Raw genomic sequence first — 10,433 nt, 5'->3', positions numbered from 1 at the left:
CTCTGTGGTTTCTCTCTGATGTTTTCTTCACTGCACTTTTATAATTTGAAATGTATTTATTGTTCTTTGCAGAATTCTTCTCCATGCCATGTTCATTTACCTTCCAATAATCTTTATTAGATCTTTTACTTTGTAATTTTTTCAGTTCCTTTTAATCCCCTTTTTTATGCAAATGTTATTTTTATTTAATTCTCATTTCTGCTTCTCCGCTCTTCTTTTGACAATTTTATTACAGTTTTCTCTCATCACCTTCCCTTCCTTTTCTTTATTTTCTGTGAGAAGACATCTCTACTTATAACTGTTGTGATTTTTTTCATTCCCTACCCCCACATTTCACAATCCATTACTGGTCCTTTGCACTCAACTCCCTCTGTCTCTGCTTCTCCTTGATTCTTCCCATTAGTTTCATTGTAATAAGAGACTGTTCCAGGGTGGTGTTGCCCAAAGCCTGAAGATTGAAAGGAGCTTGACTTAAGAGACAGAATCAAGATAATAAGCAAGAAGGTGGGAAGGCATCCTGAAGAACAGAAACACCTTCCTAGAGAGACACCCACTCAGGATTGTTCTTTGACGGATTTCATGCTGCCTGAGCACGAATGTGTCTCCCTTTCTGTCAAAATGACACTGTTGCTTGGCGTCTTTAAGATTTTTAATTTTCCCTGAGTTACTATGAGTATGGAACTATTTCATAGTACAATAGAAAAAGTACTGGCCCTAAAATTGAAGTATGTGAATTCATCAATCTTTTGCTTACTCCTTGGCACTTGAGTATATCATTTGACTTACAGGTGGTGTCTATTTCTTTATGCTTAAACAAAGGGGCACCTGACATCCTCTGAAGTCTCTTTGAACTTTAAACCAATGATTCCACAGTCTTTAACAGGGAAAAAATGGTGCTGATACTAATCAGATACAGACAGATAGAGATAGAGGGAAAAAAATAGCATGCATTTTTAATATAGTTTGTGCCATACTGTGTGGTAAGCACTTTAAAAATATTTGATCCTTATAACAAGCTAATTAGGTAAGGGCTATTGTTATCTCTATTTTAAAATTGAGGAAACTAGGGCAGAAAAAATTTAAGTGACTTATTTAGAGTCACATAGCTAGTAAGTGTGACCAAATCAGAACTCAGGCCATCTTACCTCCAGGCCTTGCGCTCTATTCACTACACCACTTCAATATTGATAGATGAATGATTGTTAACCTTTGTACTAGAAGAATATGAAAATGACATCATTTGTGATGCTTCCCTTCCTGTATAAATTGCATTTAAGTGGGACAGTGTTGTACAGTGTCTTCAACCTCATTTTCTATTAAAGTTCAGTGTCAAGACAAAATTTGAAAAACCTGGTGATAGCTCAGGATGCAATGGATGACCTTGGCTTCTCTGATGTTTAACCAAGCTCTAAGACCTCCACAATGCCTGCTTGTACCACCTTCTTGGTTATGGGAACAGATTTTTTTTCATCCACCCCTTCTGCTAGAGGAATTCTTCACATATCTGGGATAGATATTCCTCTAATTTAGCAATGGGCTTGAGGCCTTTCAGTTTCCTCAAACTGGTTTAGCATGGCAGCATAGATTTATTAGGACTGACTGTTCTGCATGCTACAGCTTCTTGGAGGCAAAAGGGGAGAGCTAGATGGCAGGTCACTCTTAATGGATGATGGATTAAGAGCCAAGAATTAGTGGAAACTAATTTAGAAGATCCTCTAAGAAATGCAAACAGGATAGGCCCTAGAGGCATGAGGTTGTCAAAAGAGCAATAAGGAGCTAAAGAAGAAATAAGGTGCCTAGTAATATCATAAATATCTATAGATGTAGAGATTTATGAAGCATTTTCCTCACAACAGCTCCATGTGTTAGGAAAAGTATTTTACAGAAGAGAAAACTGAGGCTCAGAGAGAAGTATATACTTATTTTGTATATAATTTTGTGTGTACATTGGATAGACTTAGAATTAGAAGGGACATCTGGGGCAATCTTATCCAACCTCTTCATTTTTCTTCCCCTGGAGAATCTATGTTCTTTGAGGGCAATGACTAGTCCATTGTTGTCTGTATCCCCAGAGTCTAGCACAGTGACTGATATGTAGCAGAAGCTTAAGAAACATTTGCTAGATTTTTGGTACATAAAGTGTCACCATGAAAGTTAATCTACCATTAAGTGCCAAAGTTAGCACTCAAGTCTATTTTTTCTAATTCCCAAATGGGGGTTTTCCTTTATGCCTTTCATAACATTTCATATACATTATTTCATAAACTTCCACCATTGTAACCCTTCTAATTGGTAGTACTATTGTATTAGGAAGTCAAAGAGAAAAGAACAAAGAGAAAAGTCAGATATAGGGAGAGGAAGGCATTTGGTCAGGGTCACACAAGTAAACTTAAGAGAAAGAAATTGATCCCAGATTTCTATTGGCTTATACAGTTAAGTCTTGGCCTACTGTGAGACATTGCCTAAGATAAACCCTACGTACCTTTCTATCTGAGGACTCTAGGGCTTCATAGAAAGAAGAGAAATAGTGGCTTTCAGGGACATGGGTGGGGGGTAGAAAAATAAATTTAGAAAGAAATACTTTAATTAGGTTCTTTAAAAATACTCCTTGAATAAATAAATTAAATCCATTGAATATATTCTGGGCACTTTGTATAGAAAAGATCCAATAGTGGGCAATAAATGGTAACAGGTTAACCCCAAACTCTTCTTGTTTGCTGTAGATGACTAGTAATTCCTTTTCCTTTTTCACTGTCTAATCTGCATAATCACAATGATAATAACACCCTAAAGGTGCTATTAATGAGTAAATTGTTTTAAGGCCTTTAATACACTTATGCTAGAAAAGTGAAAAATTCTTCCATTACTACCCTCCTATAATTTTTCATTAACTATATATGTCATTAAAGCCTGTTCAAGATTAAGAACTCCTATGGAAGATAAAGTAAAGTTTATCCTCCATGACTTGTTAATATGAACTCTAATAACTAAGAAACAAAAGGGCTCTTCCTGATATGTTGACCTCCAAAATACCTGTTAATATATATTCCAGACTCACTACTTTCTTATTTGTTACCTGTGTGACTTTAAGCAAGTCATTTAATTTCTCTGGGCCTTAAAGTCCTTACCAACAAAATTGAAGAGATCAAACTAGGTGATCTCTAGGGTCATATTTGGTCCTGGCATATTGTGATTCTCACTGAATTTTCTTCAGCCAACTATTAAAATGTAAATATCCTGAGAAGAAGACACACTTTAATCCCTAATAAGCAAACTCCTAATGTGACATGTGACATTATCATGTGACAAAGTATTTAGAGAAGGAAAGGGCTTTAGAGATCATTTAAGGCAACCCCTTCCTTTAAAGATGAAAAACTGTTACCTTAGAGAAATTCAATGACTTGTCCCAAGTTCTTAAGTAGCAGGTTCAAGCTTCAGACACAAGTGTTTGGTTTCCAAATCCAGTGGGTTTTTTTTTGTCTACGTCATATTTCCTTTCATGCCATCCTTCCTCCCTTGAAAAGGGTTTGTTGAAATGTGACCAGAAAAAATGCTGGTGCTGGAGAAGGCAGATCTCACAATCTTTAAATTTAGAAATAGATGAAATGAATGAAACGAGAAGTAATAGATTAGTTGGAAAAGGACCACATATAAAACATAATTTTGCTTAGGTCTGGCCTTAAACTCCAGACTATAAGACCTTGTGAACAATAATCTGGGATCTTCTGGAAGTTCTCAGTATTAAAAATGACAGCTGAAAAGACTTTCTAGCTAACCACTTGGCCGACTGATATCAACCAAGTGGTTTACATTCTATCAGCAAATGGAAATCTATATTATAGATGGCCCTGGGAAATATTTTGAGAAATATTCATAACAGTTATCCATTCCATTCTATACATATACAATTTGTTAGTCATTCTTCAATTAATGGGCATCTGTTTTGTTTCTAATTCTTTGCTACTAGAAAAAAGAGATCCTATAAATATTTTTGTATGTGTGCGAACTTTCTTTTCTGTCTTTGTCATCTTTAGTGCCTTGACTGGGAGGGAAAAGTTAGCAATAATTTAATGGTGGCACATATTAATTATAGTCATCTAGGTGGAAGAGAAGATAGAGCCTGGAATCAGGAAGATTCATCTTTATCGGTTCAAATCTGGCCTCGCACTTACCAGCTGTACAAGCCTGTCACTTAACCCTGTTTGCTCCAGTTACTCATCAGTAAAATGAGCTAGAGAAGGGAATGACAAACCAATCTAGTGTCTTTGTCAAGAAGACTCCAAATGAGATCACAGAGAGTCAGATATGACTGAAAAAAAACAACTTATGACAACTTTTTAAAATAACTTTTACCTTCTGTTTTAGAATCAATGTTGAGTGTTAGTTCAAAGGCAGAAGAGTAATAAGGTCTGGGTAATGGAAGTTAAGTGCCTTGCCTAGCAACCCACAGCTATGAAGTGTCTGAGGTTAGATTTGAATCCAGGGCTTTCCATCCCTAGGCCTGGCTCTCAATCCACTGAGTCACTTAAATACTCCCAAGACTGATGAGTTGTTAATGAATGTTGTTATATATATATACTTGGAGTCAAAGAATAGAATTTTAAGTCAAAGCTCCAACAACTGCTACCTACTTCAAAGTATCTCATGGGAACTCAAAGTATCACAGATTTAGATATGCAAGACAACTTTCAGCTCATTTAATTCAACCCATCACTTTTTGTTATATTAATATATTTTGTTTTTATATCACATTCACTTTCAAATATGTTTAGTTTGTTCAATGGATAAAACACAGGGTTGGGAGTCAGGAAGACGTGGGTTTAAATCTGGCATCAAACACTCACTAGTTGTGTAATACTGGACAAATGACCTACCTGCTGTTTGTTTCATTTTCCTTATATAAAGGAGTACAGAATAAGTACTATTGAAGTGTTAGCTACCATTTTTAGTGAGCTTTCCTTTGTAACAAAGATTTTTAATTTTTAAAATATTTTAATTCAAATATATCCTATTTCCAATTTCATGCAATAATAATTTTCAACATACATTTAAAAGTATTATAACTTATAAATTATAAGATCCCAACCATTTTCCTCCTTCCCTTTACTCTCCCCACTTGGTGACAGCAAGCAATCTGATCTAGGCCTTTCATGTATTATCATGAAAAATGCACTTCCATATTGGATACTGTTGTAAGAGCACACTCACCCAAAACCAAAGCCCCAAAATAAATACATACATAAATACCAAAAATACCATAGAGAAACACCATACATACACTAATGTGAAAGACGGGATGCTTTGATTCCTATCCATTTGACTCTTAACATTTCTTTCTCTGGAGGTGGATAGCATTCCCTTTCATAAATCTTTCAGAATTGTTCCAGATTATTGCATTGCTGAGAGTAGTCAAATTTTCACAGTTAATCTGATGATATTGCTGTTACTGTGTATAGCATTCTCTTGGTTCTGCTTATTTCACTCCTCATCAGTTCATGCAGATGTTTCCATTTTTTTTCTGCAATCATTCTACTTATCATTTCTTATTGGATAATAGAAATCGATTACCAGCATAGACCATGTTTTGTTCAGCCATTCCCCTATTGATGGACAACCCCTCAATTTCCAGTTCTTTGCTTGCCACCATAAAAGGACTGTTATAAATATTTTTGTGCAAGTAGGTCTTTTCCCCTTTGTTATTATGTTTTTATATCTTAGACTGAATAGTGTTATTATAGTATCTAAGGGTTTTGATACTTCAGCATTGTTTTAATTTTAATTTCTCTAATCAAAGCTGATTTAGAACATTTTTATATGATTATAGATAGTTTTGATTTCTTTATCTAAAAATTGCCTATTCATTTCCTTTGACCATTTGTCAATTCTGGGATGGCTTGTAAATTTGACGTAATTTGATTTGAGAATTTAGGTCTATCAGAGAAATTAGTTATAAACACCACCCCTCTGTTTATTGTTTGCATTTTAATCCCTTCTAATCATTTGTTTTTGTTTGTACAAAAACTTTTTAACTTAATAAAATCAAAAAAAATTATTTCATATCATGTAATGCTTCCTGTCTCTTGTTTGGGTAAAAATTCTTCCCTTTTCCATAGATATGCTAGGCAAAATATTCTATGTTCCCCTAATTTACTTACAGTATCATTCTTAATGTCTAAACCATTTTTACCTTAGCTTGGTAGAGGGTATAAGATACTGGTCTATACCTAGTCGGTGCCACAATGTGTTCCAATTTTCCAAGCAGTTTTATTAAATGGTTCTTATCCCAAAATTTGGGATCTTTGGGTTCATGAAACACTAATTTGCCAAGATAATTTAACCCTATATATCATGTATCTAATCTATTCCATTGATCTGCCATTCTATTTCTTAGTTCCAGATTGTTGTGCTGGCTAATGTTTTTAATATAATTTAAAATCTGGTATTGCTAAGCCATTTTCTTTCACCTTTTTTTCACTAATTCCCTTGATATTCTTAGCCTTTTGTTCTTCCAGATGAATTTTATTATCATTTTTTCTAGTTCTATAAAATAGCTTTTGATAGTTTGATTGATTTGGTATTAGTATGGTAAATTAATTTAGGTAGAATTGTCATTTTTATTATATTAGTTCAGCCTAGTCATCAACAATTAATACTTTTCCAATTGTTAAATCTGACTTTATTTTTGTGAAAAGGTATTTTAGAATTGTGTTCATACAATTCCTGAGTTTGTCTTGGCAATTAGCTTCTCAGATGCTTTATGTTGTCTAGTTATTTTAAGTGGAATTTCTCTTTCTATCTCTTTCTATTATTATCCCTACTTTTAGATAATGAAATTAGAGAAATTGTTTAGGTGTATCCAAATCACTCAATCAGTAAGATACTTAGAAATTAGAAATCAGATCATTTTTATCTCGAGTCTACCAAGCTACTTATAAAATTTAGACTCTCAATAGATACTAAATACTGCTAAAATTTTCTTAAAGTGCTTGCCTGGTTGTCCTCTACTCTGTTTAGACACCATCAAAACCAACACAGTCTATATGAAGTGCCAAATTGGAGAAAGAAGAACTGGAGAACTTTCAGAGTCAAGAGTGAATGGAATGATGATGGACTTGAAACTTTGCCATACTAGGAAATGTTAGAAATTAGTTAACTAGAAATTGTTATATATACATCCCTAGAGAAAAGGTGAGGGTGGGGAGTGCTGATAAGTGACTTTATTGTCTGTCATATGGAAGTGGAATTATATTTTCTCTGCACAAGATTCAGAGGGAAGAACTAGAAGCAATAAGTGATCTCTTCAGAGTTGGGGTTGGGTTCAATATGATGGTATTAGAGTTTATCTAAAAGTTAAATTGGCTGTTTTAGTAGTGAATCTTCTGTCTTTGGAATTGGGCAGCTGAGGAGCAAAGTGCATCAAGTGCTGGGCCTGAAGTTAGGAAGCCTGGTCATGCAGAGATCAAATTTGGCCTCAGATATTTGCCAGCAGTGTGACCCTGGTCTAGCCACTTAATCCCATTTACCCCAGATCTTCACATGTAAAATGAACTGGAGAAATAAGTATCAAACCACTCCAGTATGTTTGTCAAGAAAACTACAAATAGGATCACAGAGTGTCATACACAACTGAAAACCCTACCTAACAAAATTCCTAGAGGTCTTAAGTACAAAAGCAATGAATATTATGTCACAGAAAAGAATAGATGGCACAAATTTAGTTGTGGGTTGGGTGAGAATGATGATCCTTGGCATTCTTTGTAACTCTAAGCTTCTGTCTTTCTAGAGATATATCTAACACACTTGAATTTCAGTCCAAAGTCATAGTCTCAAAGTTACAAAATCCTCTTCACAAATGATCATTCTGAATAGTCCAGGGGCTATTTCCAAGAGCCTATTTCCTGTTTCACTTCAATGGTGCTGAGAACAGCTAAATGCCAGAGTAGTGTGTGTCGGTGACAGAATGGCTGGTGAGAGAGAAGAGACAAGACTGAATATGGGGAGGAAGAGGAGCTAGGTTCCATAGCAGTGAATTTAATTACTTTTTTTTTTCTGTCAAAACAAAGTAGTGTGGAAGGACAATTAAGAAAATTATAGAACAGAGAATTATGTACTAAGAACTAAGTATTCATGAAAATTTACAGCAGAGTCATTAATAATGGAATATTTCAGGTTTTGAATTATTTCAAATTTTTTCTATGAACCCTCTTAATTTTCACTTTTAGTTGTATAATTTTTTACTGAGTTTTTTCTCATGATAAAGACTTATACTTATATTATGCCCCTACCAGCAACAGCTCTTTAAGCATTACCAGAACCATCTATAAACAAATATATAAAGTAAATAGAATTAACTCTACCACTATAATTTGATCTAGAGAAGGAATAAACATTTCAATAAATATTCCAGCTTTAAGATAGTAAGCAGGAGGAAATAGATAACTAGAGAACTATTGTACTGTTTTTAAGAGCTCACATTTATATAATAACTCTTTTCTGTCTACCAAGTACTTTCTTCACAATTGCCTATGACATAGGTCAGAAATCTTAGATATGGTACAGGACTTACTCCAGAGGTTGGAACCAGATTAAAATGTAAGAGGGAAATATTTGCAAAATACACTAAAATATAATAGAATATACAATGTAAATATGTTTTTTCTAAGTCTAAATAATATGTAACTCATAGGCTTCTTTATGATTGGTTTAATCATCTCATTTTTATTTCAGTTGGACACAATTTGTATAAATAATCTCATGTGAGGAGGCATGTAAGAATCAATACAGTGGAGTTGATGAAGGCTGGGGATGGAAGATGTAGGTCTTAAATTTATGGTTGAACTAAATATAAGAGAAATGTGGTCGCTGATTTATAACTCAAACCAAAATGAAATTTTAGCAGTTTATTTACCAAAAGGTGTAAAGAGTGAAAGAAGAGAAATGAGAAAGGGGGTAGAGAGGATATCAATCCTATCACAATAGATATTTGCTCTGCCCTTGCTCAAACCAGACAGGGCTCACAAACCCTCCACCACAGGACCCTCAGCCAAAGGATCTGGTGGTGAATAAAGCAAGAAAGAGAGTCAGCTTTTCATTCACTCAATCAGTGGCTCCAAAGGGAGAATCCAAGAGTAGTCTTCCTAGAAGCAGTCTAAGAGTCAGAATCCCAGACTAATCTGAGGTCCCAAGTTGGAGCTCCTCCAAGGCCATGTTTGAAGGAGAAAGTCTGTTTGGAGAGGAAGTTCAGGGGTTTTATAGTGCCTTTTCCATGTCACTTCCTGTCCCTTCCTCCACTTTTTAGGAACCTTTAAATTTGCAGTCTTTAAATTTGCTTAGCACTGCCCACTGTCAGTTGCTTCTCGAGGTGTAAATCACTTTAGTAAACAGTTTGTGAACTTGTCTTCATTTTGGTTGATTAAATTTAAAAGTAGGCAGGGGAAAGTTAATCCTATATTCACAGAGGGAATTCTTGAACCAGTCAATAATACAATCAAAATACATTAAATAAAAGTTATTACAAGCATAGATTGAAAATTAATTGGAAACTAAATAATCTAATTCTAAAGAATGAACAGGTTAACCCACAAGTCACAGAAACAACAAAATAGAAAATAAAAAGGTGAAATAATACCTAAACAAGAAAACAATTATTATCATAGCCTAATATGTCTAATTACTTGCTTCTCAAACTGAGAACATATAAGAAGCTGTGCAATACACCTAAAAGCTTGAAATATCTAAATAATATTAGTAGCCATTTGAGATTGTATTAAATAATCCAATATCTGAAAGGAAATGAAATTAGATGAAACGGAGTTATAAAAAATAGAGACATCACCTTCTCCTGATGAATTCACAGGAAAATTTTATGAAACTGTTAGGGAAGAATTGATACCATTACTACACAAATCATTCTCAAATTTCTTAAGAAGGAAAGCATGCTACTTGATTTTTTAAATTAGATAAACATCCAAATATTTAAACTAGGGAAGGATAAAGCATGGAAGGATAATTATAGACAATAACATTAATGATTATCTATTCATATTGTTCCTGATGGATTTGCAGTAGAATTCAATAACATTTTAAAAGAACAATTATTATTAATACCATCAAATATTTTTAAAATGGCAAAGATATATATTTCTTATATATATATATATAATATAAATATATATTATATATATATATGAAAGATATATATTTCTTTTATCTAAACTATGGAAGAATAAAGCAAAAGAGGATTTTAAACCAATATCGTTACTGAATATTGATTGAAAAGTGTTAAATAAAATATCTTTAGATTATAGTAATTCATTCATTATGGTCATGTTAGATTTATACTAGGAATGCAAATGTAGTTAAATTAGGAGTATAGTCACAATAATTAATCATATTTAAAAATTTATGTGGATTTGAGCACAATGCTTTTTCCC

This window comes from Monodelphis domestica, chromosome 1, assembly GCF_027887165.1.
Source record: "Monodelphis domestica isolate mMonDom1 chromosome 1, mMonDom1.pri, whole genome shotgun sequence".
NCBI classification, from domain to species: domain Eukaryota; kingdom Metazoa; phylum Chordata; class Mammalia; order Didelphimorphia; family Didelphidae; genus Monodelphis; species Monodelphis domestica.
The sequence above is the reverse complement of the archived record's forward strand: the minus strand, read 5'-3'. Positions refer to the sequence as shown.